Source organism: Numida meleagris, chromosome 19 (assembly GCF_002078875.1).
Source record: "Numida meleagris isolate 19003 breed g44 Domestic line chromosome 19, NumMel1.0, whole genome shotgun sequence".
Taxonomy (NCBI): Eukaryota; Metazoa; Chordata; class Aves; order Galliformes; family Numididae; genus Numida; species Numida meleagris.
The window spans coordinates 1,560,127-1,573,930 of record NC_034427.1 but is presented as its reverse complement, the minus strand read 5'-3'; the positions used below and the strand labels follow the sequence as shown (position 1 = coordinate 1,573,930).

At 41.3% G+C, this 13,804-nt stretch overlaps 1 long non-coding RNA gene across 1 annotated transcript; it reads left to right on the top strand.

Moving 5' to 3' along the window:
* LOC110408296 lies at positions 4,245-10,785 on the top strand. Its single transcript, XR_002444284.1, has 3 exons — positions 4,245-4,485; positions 4,845-4,931; positions 9,095-10,785. It is a non-coding gene; the product is annotated as an uncharacterized LOC110408296 (long non-coding RNA).

The window sequence follows — 13,804 nt, the reverse complement described above, 5'->3', positions numbered from 1 at the left end:
CTTAAACAGGAGGCATTACTTTCAGAGCAGCCCTCATACTAAAAGTCTCTCTGTCCTTTCAGATTAGGACACTAGTCTCCACAGCTTGGAGTAGGATGGGCATTGCATGCCATTATCATGGGAACACTGCAATACAAAGCCAGGATTACTGAGTTTTGCAATGTCCTTAGCTCCTACTGTCCACCTCCGTGGGAATCTGAGGTGCCTGTCTCCAAGATCAGCAGACAAAACACACAACAAAACATGCATGAAATGCATTGGGGGTGAACAACAGGCTTTGGAAGTGAATCTGACCCAATTTAGGAGATGGCTAACACATCTTTAATCAACTAAGTGTTCTTCCAGTTGCAAGTTGCAGCTTGAGCCTGCTCTATTCCTTCCCATTTTATTCGATTTCTGTAGGATTTCCTATTGAACTCATGCCAGTTTTGCACAAATTGCTCCACTGAGGCTGCGTCCCTGGAGGAAAAATACTGAATTGTTCCAGATGCTTAAATTCATAAACCTCAACAACTGTAACTCCCCAGCAAACCTTCCATTTCCCCAGGTCAACATGGTCAAAGCTGCATTCTCAACATATCTGCGTTTCCTTCCGGAGACTGGCCAACCTGACCTACCTGACCTACCACGGTCTTCCATCTTAAGTAGAACATTACAAGAAAAGAAGAGATTAGGAAAAGATAGATTCTAATGGATTTGTGAGCAGCAAATGGTACTTTCTAGTGCATTGATTTACTGTTAGAAAAACAATATCAGTATTAAAAGAGGCACTGCAGCAAACAGAAATATCTGGAGATTCTGAAGTTTGTGCAGTTTTGTAACTCTGCATATGCAAATGGGCATACAGCAAAACTCAATTTTGTCTCGAGATGTTTTATTAGGACTCCCTAGATTCTGCTGATACAAAGACTTCTAAACAGACAGGGAGTAGCTGATGCCTTTGTCAGTCCATTTTTACATTCCTGAGCGTTTTAACTTATGTTTCTCAGTCTCTGTCTTTTTGCCTCCACTGATTTTTCCATCATTTAAAATGCTATAAATGGTGTTTATAATAATCTCTAACATTAGTTAGGATCAAGCACTTCCTAGCATACAATGGTAGCCCCAGCACTGTTTTAAAGGAGAGGAATAAGGGTGACACCCTTGACCTGTAAGGTTAGAGAGGTGGAAGAAGATGACAAATCTACCCTAGACAAATAATGTTGATTTTCTTTGGCAAAGAATGGCTCTTTCAACCTTCAAAAGGAAGACTTCCAAAGAAAGATGGAGAAAGCACACTTAAGGAAACGCTATAGGGAGAGAAAGTCAGAAACAGGACTGTCAGCACTCTAACAGAAGTTAGGAAAGCAGATAGTCCTTCTGTCCTGAAGTTATTTGATGTCACATAACACATCTGCGAGCACTCATGCAAAATTTTATTCTTGAGATTATCTTGTTACTCCCCAGCAGTTTAGATGACTTTTCTGAAAAATCACGGAAAACTCTAGCGGGTTTCTGGACAATTTTTATTTTATGATCAAAAGTATGCTCAATTCATCCTTTTGAATTTGAAGAAACTTTTCATTTGCTTCTAATGGAAGATTTCAAAAGCAAGTGGTTCTTCAGACATTAACATCTTTTCTTCTAATTGATAGGCTTTTTAAAAGGTGTAACCAAGTCTGCATGAGGTTTCAGCAACAATGTAAGAATTCTTATTTATTGATAGAGTGGTCCCAAATAGGAAACTTGATGTTTGACCTGAGCCAAAATTAAATGACTTTAATTTTCATTCCTTCTTTAACTGGATTCTGTTCTCTGCAATTTGAATCAAGCTATTTCCCTCAATGGAATCTAAAACAAAGGTCTGTTTAGTACGATTTTGTGGAAATAGAGCAATTTGCAATATATAAATACATATATATTTCTGACTAAAAATACTTTCTCTTCATTCAAAGAAATGTAAATATTTAGCTCAGCAAATGACACACACACAAAAAAGATGAAAACAACAAACTTTCCACAAGTACTTAGCACTGAAATGTCTCTCGCATGTTAATTACATAAACTGTAGGAGTACAGTTCTACTAATTATTTAATTCCAATAAGAAACGATATAAAAGAACAGGTGGAAACATGAAAAAAAAGTGTATATTAAGTCTCATGACTGTTATTGTGAAAATTGGTGTAGATATCTCTAATAAATAGCAAGGGAAGATACAAAAATGTGAAAGGCAACAGATTTGAAATGAATGAAAAAAACGTTTCATTACTTCAATGAAATAAATTTGAAATCCGCAGTCATGAAATAAAATCGTAGTTAAGAGTTTAAGAGGAAGGCCAGAAGGCCTAGAGGCTTACGTGCATAACCAGAATATCTCTGTTTCCCAGAAAGAGGACTGCTCCATGAACAAGGCCCTGCCAGCACTCTGACCTGCTGATGGCTGCCTGAGCTGGGTGAGTCACTAGCCCAGTGCCAAGCTGGACGTATTTTGTGTAGTCACAACTTATGTCTTGCCCACTTTTCTGTATTTCTTAGTTTCTCTGGATGAGGAAAATGGATTGCCTTGCTACTTGTGGTATCTCCTGGATGATTCATGTCACCGTCACAGAGGTACTATCATACATTCCGGGATTTTCAAGAGAGAAGCTGCAGTTGTGTGCTCCATCGGATGCACTGCCTTTTAGACAGGCCTGTCAAGGGAAACTAGGTGACACTAGTGAGTCCAAATTAGTTCTAAGGGCTGCAAAGACCATTTTTCTGTGCCTGGTGTGGCAGTCAGTGAACTGAGATCAGAATCACATATTAAATATCAACTACATAAAAGAGGCAAGACGCCAGGTCCACAGCACTGCAGCCATGCAGAGCCATGCTGATGCCAGAGCTGTGCACCACCCAAGATGTATCCTAAGCATTACATGGAAGTTGTTTGCTGTTTCCTGCTCACATGTGCTTAAAACTCAGTATGTTTGCCCACAGTGAAGCTTTAAATCTGGTACTTCAAAATAATGAAAAATAAGCATTTTTTGATAGATTTAGGAAGGAACTAAAGCAGTGTATTGTGTATCTGACATGGTAACTACAAAGGATGCAGTAACCTTACCTCCTTGTTAATAAAATATTTTGTAATATCCCTACTATTTCATTTTTAGTACAATTGGCAGAGCTTGAATAAGGCTGATCTGAGAACACACACATTTTTATTAATTCAATATACGAAGGATGAACATAAGAGAGGACCAGAACCTCACCATTAAGCAGCCAGCAATGACTCCAAGAAACAGCTCGTTTTCATTTGCTGAGGTACAGCACATTGAGACACATTTTTATCTGTAGTGCCATGTGTGTCTATGACAGAAGTTTCAACAATCATATCAGAAAAAATAGCTGATTTCGGTAAGTGATCTAGTACAAATGACCCCCAGCATGCAGACTTTTGTCTTGCAAACAAAAAAATATTTGGAGAGGATGAAGAGTCTATGACTCTGAAGTGATATATTCATTATATCAGTTATTTTGCTGTATTATATCAGCACCAGTTTTTGAAATCTGAATCTGTACATAAAAGAAAAACAGGGAGAAAACTGGTGAGGGGGAAGCAAAAACAAAGGAAGAAATAGAGGGTGGGGAAAATAAAGAGATAACTAAAAAGAACAAGGAAGGACCAGACATATTTTTCTGTATCAAATGTAAAGCCTAGGATATTAGGGAATATAATGAATTCTTGGCAAGGAAGGGGGAGAGAGGGAAAATTTCTAGAACCTCAGAAACAAAAGCAGGGAAAAGAAGTCCAGCTGCAAAGGTTTATCTTCTCCCTTAATCTCCTGCAGGTTTCCCATCTCCACACCTAATTTTTAAAGCCTGCCATCTGGTCTCTTCTCTGCCTTGGCCGCTTCATTTGTGTGAGATGTGAAAAATCTGTTTCCAATTTGCATTAATTCATGCCTGATTTGTGGTCCAATTAGAAATCTGAAAAAATCAACGTCTAAAGCTGGACCAGTGCACTCTTTGCTCATTAACATTTTATAGAAGCGCCTTGCCATTGTAGTTCAACAGCACTGATCCTGCTTTCCATGTGCTCCATCCTGTAGAGGCTCAGGAATGAGCCAGGGTGCATTCAAAACTTCTGAAGGAAAGTTCTCTCCCCCAGATGTCTGTAGCAGAAACAAAATTGCCCTTCGTTAGCATAGATGTAGAGCAGGAGCAGGAGCAGAATTCATGTAAGAGCTACACTCACGATGCAGTGCAGTGCCAAGATGTAGCCAGGCATCATGGTGCCGTCTCACGGTGCCTCATGAGAGGGCAGCAGGACAGGAACCACATGTTGCTGCCCAAGGGCTTTCTGGGTCTATAGCTATTTAAGTGCTGTGGCTTTGTTAGCTGAGGTTCTACCTGGTATGGCTTGTACAGACCCTATCAGTTTTTTCTGGGATAGCAATAAGATATGAGCTGGGTCAAGTTTTTGTCAGCTGTTATTGAGGTTTTTATCTAAGAATCTCATGCTTGAGGTATGCAATAGAAACGTTAAAAAAAAAAAATCATTTTAAATATAGCACATATGCCTGTAGTTGCATGCACTTAAAATTGAGAAGAGGGAAGAATTAAGAAAATAATGTGCTTACCTTTATAATTTAGCCTGCAATAATTCTTTAAGATAAACTGATTTTAAGCTATTTAAGATTTATATGAAGTCTAATGTAGTTGAATATCCCTGTTTAAGATCATGACCTTAATCTTTTCTTAGGTGATTTCTGAGGTTGTTAGGACTATTTGCTCTTTTGAGGGCTTCTCGTATTCCTAAATGTGAAGGATTTCATTTCATATTCCCTGCTTATTTTCATCAACATAATTCTGCGTGGTTTCGCAGGTAACAAATTAAACAAACCTCCATTGCCCGGTGGGCCTCTCAAGATAAGACTGAATGACAGAAGGATGGACCTCTACCTGCAAACAGGTAGGACTTCTCTATTTGCCTGCATGGGATTCAGTTGTTTTCATTGTTGATGAAGAAACATAAACAGTGTAAAGAGAAATTAACATAAGCATAGGGTATGATGGAACAGCTTACACATAGATACTCCCTGTTCTTCTTATTCATACTCAGCTGAGTGGCAGCATTGCTCTCATTGCTGAAATGCCACTGGGGATGTTTCTGCAAAGGGGAAACGTGATGAGGATCTAGAGACAGGAGGATCTAAGGCTCACGCAGATCGGATCTGCCTGGTTCAGGCAGTCCTCGTGCACTACTGCTGGTATGAAGGTGCATGCATGTCTCTAGAGGAACCCCTCTGAAGAAAGTCTTCCTGTCCTAGGCATTTTATTTTTAGTCTGTACCAGCTGGACATCTTCCCAACTCGCTTTGAATCCTGTTCCATATTACAGCTAACATTTGTTTTGTTGACATTTTAACTTCTATTTGAGCTTGACCATGAAACACTAGATCATCTGTACATGAAACGTGGGTTTTGTTGACTTTCAATATATTTTTCTGCATCCGTTTGGTGGAAGGATGACGTAGATGGGTACTGTAAAATCCTTGGGGAACTGGAAAAATGCTGTCCTGTGGTTGTAAAGACAACTTGTACTAACACTTCTCTTCTTAGTTGTGGAGCAAGTAATGCATTCACTAAGTTTACTGTACTGAATGAACCACTTTGTCCCAAACACTGTGTCAGTATGCTACCAGCATTTATTTATGCTCAACAAGGGCTGCTTTTTGGTCCATAATAAATTTAATAAAATTTAATACCAAATCCTATTAATAAAAATGTTAACACAAGTGTACAATGTTAACACAATTGCTACATAACAAATTAAATAAGAAGGATTAGTAAACAAAAATGAGTTATCTGGTGAGTTTTGCCATCTGTTTTCAGGGCATACCAAACTGGATCCCTGCTAGCATGCACACTGTACTATTTCCTATCTAAGAAGCCCCTGTGGGTTGGTTCCAGCCTTTCCATTGTGGCCAAGGATATTTTGTCTTTCTCAGAGAGAAAGGATCAGGATGTTGGGTTGCTAAATCTGTGATGCAGAAGTCCTTGTTCTTACTCTGCTGGTAGTACACCTTTTTGTTTCTAATCTCTACACAGGGATCCAGCAGGCCACATACTGGAGACTTACTCCATATCACTCCCAACCCCTCATATTTCCATATGTGAGCTCATATTTGCTGTGTTATTGTTCTAATGCTTCCCATAGGTTTTCATTAATTTAAACCTCCTTTTGTGTTATTCCCAGGGAAAGGTGTCAGGGAGTTACATTAGCAAAGACCAAGTTCCTGACAAGCACTTTTTGTTAGCTATATCCCTTCTTTCCCAGATTACTCCTGATTGCCTTACAAGAGCTAGCAACAAATCCCGTGCTGTTCCCAAGCCTACATATCCTAAAGCTAGGCAAAGACACATGCCTGGGGTCAGGCCATCAAATTAAAGCTGCTTTAAATGCAACCACGTTACAGTTTGAAGCCACTCTTATTTAAAGTACCACAAACAGAAGCTTTCAGCTCCAAATATGTTTCTGTACTTTCATTGGACTCATACTCCCTTTGCTTTTGAAGTTTGGGTAACATAGTGACCATTCGCAACTGCAGGAGCTGCATCTCATTGTGAGCAATGAATGAACTAGAGAAAGAGAATTATGAGGAGCAGCTGAGAGAAATGGGGCTGCTTACTCTGGAGAAAAGAAGGCTGATGCCTTCTCACTGCTTTACTGCTGCCTGAAAGCAGCAAGGAGGCTGTCCATCTCTTCTCAGGTGACACGTGAGAGGACACTAGGAAGGGAGAGATCTATTCCAGACTTGTCATACACCTTATCACTGTTCATGCTTTCTGGTGTAATCTCTGCCTCTAACATGATGCTATAGAAACAGGAGCAGTCCTTGAACAAGTTCCCACCTAAAATGCAACAATTCTCTTGAACATCACAAAGTAACTACACCACTATCCTAGCCCCAGTAGCTAATTAGCATTTCCAGGCTTAGCTGTTGATGCAGTCCCACTGTTAGTGAAGAGATAAAGTAGATTCTCACTCAGGTTGTCTTCTGACATGTGAGTTCTGAAACCACAGGATATGACATGCTGGTCATGTTGTATTTACATAAGGAAATCTCTGCACTCAGTGTTGCAGGGCTTGCTCCACAGCAAGCCCCCACCCACTAAGTTCTGCATTAGTAATCTCCTCTGTCACATATACCTTCAGCCTGGTCTTATTAGCAGAATATACTGTGTTAGAACTTTTCCCAGTGTCTTATAACTTGGATCTCTCCCCTTTCTCTGTAATGTGATGTGTAGCAACCAGCAGGACCTGTTACTAGAAATTAGTTAAACGAAGTGCATTAAAAATGCACTCCTGCAGAAGATGGGAAAGGCCAGTCAAGGTTTTCTGCAATCCACTGGGACTGAATATATCAATCAAGCAGGAGCCAATAATCACAGCCTGAAATAGAGCAGAAGCATGGCCTAATACAGTACCAGTTACAGCCCAGGGTGTGCTATACTAACAGAGCTGGGCAAGTCAGCAGTTTCCTCTGTTGGAGACAAATCCCAAGCAGGGACACCTAACTCCACAAGCAATTAATACAGCTGGCTCCAATAACCTTAATATCGCAGGTCAACATCCGCTATCCTTTTGTCTCCACCTAGTGCACAGCTGGAGATGGCTGTGTGCGCACTCAGGGAAGGCCTGAGAGCCATAGCTATGAGTTCAAAGTCAGCCTTGCAAAAATGTTGTTGATCTTTTATTTGAAACAGCTTCATCCTTAGAAGAACAGCAGAGCCCTGCAGACAATATTAGCACTAACAGACCTGGAGCAGTAGGACTGATCATTTACATGTACGTGTATTGAGTCGCTCCATGTCATGCTGTTCTAAAAACAAGAGCTACATCCTGTGATATTTTTTCTTCTGATTTTTTAAGCATGGAAAAAAGGAGACAAAGTATGTAGCAATTTACAGTACTTCATCCTATCTAGCAATCAACTATCATAGACCCAGCAGCAATATTTAGGCTTCCAGCTTCAAAGCTTCCATCATTCCCAAGGTTCCCTGGACTGCTGGTGAGAGCAGCTTCTCCAGGGCGAGGTTCAGAGCTCCCAGTTAGGAGCCTGAATGCTTCCAGATGCAGGTGCTCTGCTAGGTGCTGGGTAGAGAGGCCTGGTTTGAACAGATTTTCTGGTACCTCCCATTTTTCTGGTTTTTGTTGCTTTAATTGTAAAATCTTAGTATCAGTCTAATTCATTGCAGGGATATTTGGCCAACCAGTGTACCACTGATCCCAGGAGGCAATATGAGATCAAAAACATTCAAACTCAACAGAACTGTAACACTGGGAACAGCTAGTGCTTAAAAACAAGGATTAGATGTTTTCCACTCTAAAGACTGCAGATCTACTTACAAGTAGAAGATGAAAAATACACCAATACTTTGGAGATCACCAGAAGAAGTAAGCCACAAGGTAGCTGTGCTAGGTAAAATGGAGGAACTGTAGTAATGCACTTCAGTGTCAGAATCTGGAGGAGTTGAGTTTATTGTTCCTCCCAGAACTCTGTCACCAATACAGAGGTTGGGGGGAAAATACATGTGCCAAGGCCACCAGCCATAGCACTGCTGCACAAAGGAGCAGGTCTCAGTGCAGTCGGTTCCATACCTGCAACCAACCAACTCTGTTTATAGCTGCTTTTCTACTAGTCTCTGTTAAGAAAAAAAGAAAAAAAATCATGCTTCACAGCCTCCAGATATAATATATATATGTAAAATATTTTTTTTTAAAATAATATTAAAAATATACTTTTAAAATTCCTCTAGCTCCCCTAATCAAGCTTAACACAATTTGCATCAGATGCGATTCAAGGGAAGACTCTCAAACAATTAAGTCACCTGCAGCAGAGGCCATAGGACACTGCTTTAGCTGCTAGATCATTTGTACTATAGGTGCTTCCCAGGTTGGTTGTTTTTTGTTTATTTTAATTTTTATTCTTTAGGTACATTCTGCATGTTTTCTTTCTAAAAGCAGGCTCACATCTGGTATTACTAAGTCAGATTTATTGGTTGATTTATTGGTACAGGTTTTCCAAGCAGTCCTGATTTGTGATTTCTTTCAACTTTTTGTCTTTGCAAGATGGCTTGGTGAGCTGCATGGAGCTAATGGGCAGAGCTGATCCCAGTTCCTGGGAGAACACCCGCACAACCAAAGAGATGCTCTAGATCATTCACTATCCGAGAACACCCAGTTTGAGAAGAAAACACATGACTTTGCCAAGAAGTCCCAGGCTGCTATGTCGGACCACACTGTTGAATCTAAACATTCCTTTACCATGTCCATTCAAGCTCCCATTTGCAGTCTTGCCAGCGTCCAGAAGGAATGCATTCCCTGGAGAAAGATATTCAGGGATGGGTGAAACACTGGTTCTCTCTCGATATTGTTCTCCCTCTACAGACCCAGGTACTGACAGATATGCTCATCTTTTTTTATAGTGTGGATGCAAAGGTATGATCTAAGTGCAGGATTGCTGTTCCAGTACTCAAGCCAAAGAACCATCCTTGTCAAGATGCCAAGATGCTTATCACAACCATTGCTTTAGTTCACATGGCTGATGGTTTGCTTCTGAAGCTGATCTTCAAGAGTGGGTGGCTGTGTTCCTATCCTGGAATAAGGATAGTTAAACAATATCTAGACAGCGAGGAAGAAATTTTGTAGACACAGGATATGGAACAGGGCCCCTGAAGCCATTTTGTACATGGCTTTAGTAAGATAAGGTATATATCTAGTGCCAGTTCCTGCCAAGAGAAGGCATAAACCTGCCTCTTCTGAGCCGAGACTGGGGGATTTGTCAGACTGCATTCCCGGTTGCATGTAGTTCACAGAGGTGTCACAATAGTCAGCCAACAGGAGCACAAGGGTCTGTAGATCACAGATCCAAAATATGGTGCCAATATTCTTGTGGATTTATGACCCTAGAAGCTGACACATGAAAGGATAACTCACCATTCATCTGCAGCCCAAGCAGCAGTGTGTAGCTGAGTTACCGAGTATCATGGCCAGAGCAGGCAGACCCACAAAGAAGGGCTGTCTGAGAGCCAATCTGTAGTGATTTCTCATCCTTGCTCCTTTGTGGCATCTTGGATCCCAAGGAGATTGTGCTGCTTACACCTCTTCTGTAAGCAAAATATAGTTCAATACAAGTACAAAGTCAGTCACAGAATGAAATCCTAGCCCTACTAAAGTGACACTTGCCATCATTTCCAATTTGGACTCCAGTTACTTCCCTTCTTCTGTTTGCTTTAATGCCTATCCTATATAGCCTAGTATCTAGGCATAAAACTATTTAAATTTAGAACCTGTACAAAGGTTAGTACTGAGAATGGCTTGCTCCCCTCCCTCTTTGTCATAAACACACCAGTTACCTTGTCTCCTGCCTCCCCTGTCACCGTGCTACCAAGAGCACAGGTAGCAGGCACTCCAGCAACAACCAAGAAATTAAAAATTGATTCTGGAACAACCTTAGAGTTGCAAAGTATTTCTTCTCATGCTGAAAACCGCACAGATTTTCAAATATCTTTCAGCCATTCAAGATATCTACTTTCTATGTAGAAATGTCTCACCTGTATCTAGTCAGGCCTGCCTCCTTTGGATTTAATTTCTCCAGGCAAACAATGTTAGCAAAACAAAAAAACATGATGGTGCAGGGCAGGGAGTGGACACAGTATGAGCTGTGCTGGGCCACAGGTTGCACATACCTGGCCTAGGTCATTGATGAAGATGTGGAGAAGCACTGGTCGCAAGACGGACCCTTGAAGAACACTGCTCATCACAGGCCCCTACCTAGACGTAGAGCTGTTGATCACAACCCTCTGGCTGCAACCATCCAACCATTTCTTTATTAACCTACTAGTCCAGCCTTCAAATCCATATCTCTCCAATTTAGAGATAAGGATGTGATGCAGGACCATGTCAAAGGACCCTGAACAAATCCAGGCAGACAACATCAGTTCCCTTCTTTTCTCCACTGATGTTGTCACTCCATCACAGAAGGCCATCATACTGTTAAGGCACGATCTGACCTTGGTGAATCCATGCTGGCTGTCTCAGATCACCTCCTCATCTCACATGTACCTTGACATAGCACATAGGATCTGCTCCATGATTTTCCCGGGCACAGAGGTGAGCCAGTTCTCCCTTCTCATTTACCAGAAGGAGACACTCTACTTGGCCTCTCTCTTCTGACCAATGTACCTGTAGAATCCCTTCTTGTTATTTTTTCACATACCTTCATAAGTTCAGTTCCATCTGTGCCTTGGTTTTCCTGATCCCATCTCTGCATGTCCGGTCAGCATCCTTTTACTCTGCCCAGGCCATGCATCCCCTGACTCCCGCTGCCCGTGCTTTTCCTTCTTACCTCTCACTTTGAGCAGCAGCTGACCAGCAGCTCCTTGCTTAGCCATGCTGAGTTCCTCCTTCTTCTGTTTGTTTTCCTATAGTGGGGGGTCAGAGAGCTCTTGTGCTCTCAGAAATGGCACACTGAATGAGTGAAAGATTAAACTTGTGTCTGAAATGCTGAATATTTATAGAACCATTTAATTGGGCAGCATTCAGCCTAAGCACACTTTCACCTTCTTTAAAGGACTGAATTTTACTCAGTGGGGAGGTTTTGACAGTGAAAAGTTTTGGCCTACAAACATCATTTAGAGAGCTTCATGGAAAACTCAGGACCCCGTCCAACCTGGCCTTGAACATGGATGAACTATGGTGTCCAAACAAGCTTTGAAAAGGAAAGCAGAACTTGTATTTTGACATGCTCATGGTCTCCGAATTGTGAAAAATTAAGCATCCTGTAATTGTCTCTTGTTTTCAGGAGGCTTCGCAGTAAAGGAAACATCGAACCTTTTGGTTGCATCATCTAAGTCTGCAACTTCTTTTTAACTACACCGCTGAAAGGCCAAAGATGAGAACCAGCAATTCTGGGGTTCACACTGCACACAAAGGAATGTCTTATGTACAGTCAAGGTTATTTTATGTAACATTTGTGATGAGTTAAGTGGAGACAGATTCTCATTGGCTTTCTCCCAGAAAACCTCAATTGCTTTTAAAATTTGCCAAACTAAGTAAAATGACAAGCTTAACAAAGAGGCTTTGTTTTGTTCTCCCTTATATTGATGTAGGAACACAGGGCTTCAGGAGAACATCGATCCTAACCTGCTTTTGAGTCCTGGCACATAGGATAGAAAGTATAACTGACTTCCAAACTTTGCAAGCTCTTTGAAGGTCACTGAAGAAGGAGTGAGCATCAGAGAGACGTAGTGTGACTAAGTCACATCCTCAGCACCAGAAAGTAAAAACTGTCTATTGCGGCTTCCCCACAGCATGTCTATGCTGTGGTTATTGTTTTGCTGGCCACCAAACATTGGCCTGTGGCATGTGCTGCTTCTATTAGACGGTATTCAATGCATTGCCTGTCTTAATTTGATCTGCTTCCATCCCCATCCCATCAGCCACAGAAACATTTGGCTTCAGGTTTGGGGTTTTGGTGTCGTTTCAGATCAGAATTTAAGAAGTGAACTTACAGTTTTGCTAGCGCATGTCAACACGAAAACCCTCTTCATAACAATATATCTAATAGTGTTATTTTATCCAAGAACCTAACACTGCTTTAATTGAAAACAGGAGCAAGAATTTTTTCAAGTCTGTAAAATAAGCTTGAAAATTATGCCTGCATACTGTGCTCGTAAAAATCTGCACAGCTGTCCAGAACAGCTTATCTTCCACAACGCTGTCACCACTGCTGAAACGCGCCACTCACCGCCTCATTGCACTCACCTCCACTATTCAGTCTCCATAAACACTCAGCAAGTGTTGATGAATGTCAGCGGGTGATGCTTTTTTTCTGTATGGAGGAATTCAGCCACACTCCTTTGCTTCATACTCCCATCCGCATCAGAGCCTTTCTATCCTCAAGCAGATCCGCACTCCTTGGTGTTGCCAGCAAATTTGCTGAAGGTGCACTCAATCCCCTCATCAAGATCAGTGATAAAAATGTGAAAATGGCCAAAATACTGAGCCCTGAGGAACACCACTTGTGACAGCCACCAACCAGATTTAACACCATTCACAACGACCCTTTGGGCCCAGCCATCCAGCCAGTTTTTGCTCAGCAAACTGTACATCTGTCCAAGCCAGTCTATCCCGGAGAATGCTGTGGGAAATAGCATCAAATGCTTTTGAAGATGTCCCAGAAACTGTTGGATTCACTTAGCTTGGTACTTGGCTGTAAGAGACAGTACCACATAGACTTTTCATTTATTTTAATTTGAAACTCTGTCCTGGTTTTATGATTTTTGGTTATCGGTATTCCACATCATAACATCATGTAGTGCACCGGGAGTTAAAGAGTTAATGCTCCAGTTCCGTGGACTGTGAATAGTTCTGGGTACCTGGCTCTCAGAAGAGAAGAACTGCATTTCCCAGAGGACGGCTCACTGTTCTGTTACCGTTTTCCATTCAGAGGGAAAGATAAAAGCTGTTCGCATATCACGAGACGTCCCTTTTTTCGCCTTCTCTTCCCTTCAGCTCGTCCTGGCAGCATCTCTCTCCCTAGCTGTCTCGCCTTCAGCATTAGTGTAAGGCCTTTTTGGTTTTTTGGACACTCTCTCTCATTTTATTCAATTTATTATCTTTAATTCCAATTATATTGTATTATACTGTATTATATTGTGTTATTTTGCATTCCAATATCTTATTTAGTCAGTTAGTTTGTTTCTCCTCAGATCGTTGCCGCTGTTTTGTTTTAGGCCCATCTCCCTGCCCTTTTTCCCCTTTCCCGGGGCGTGGGTC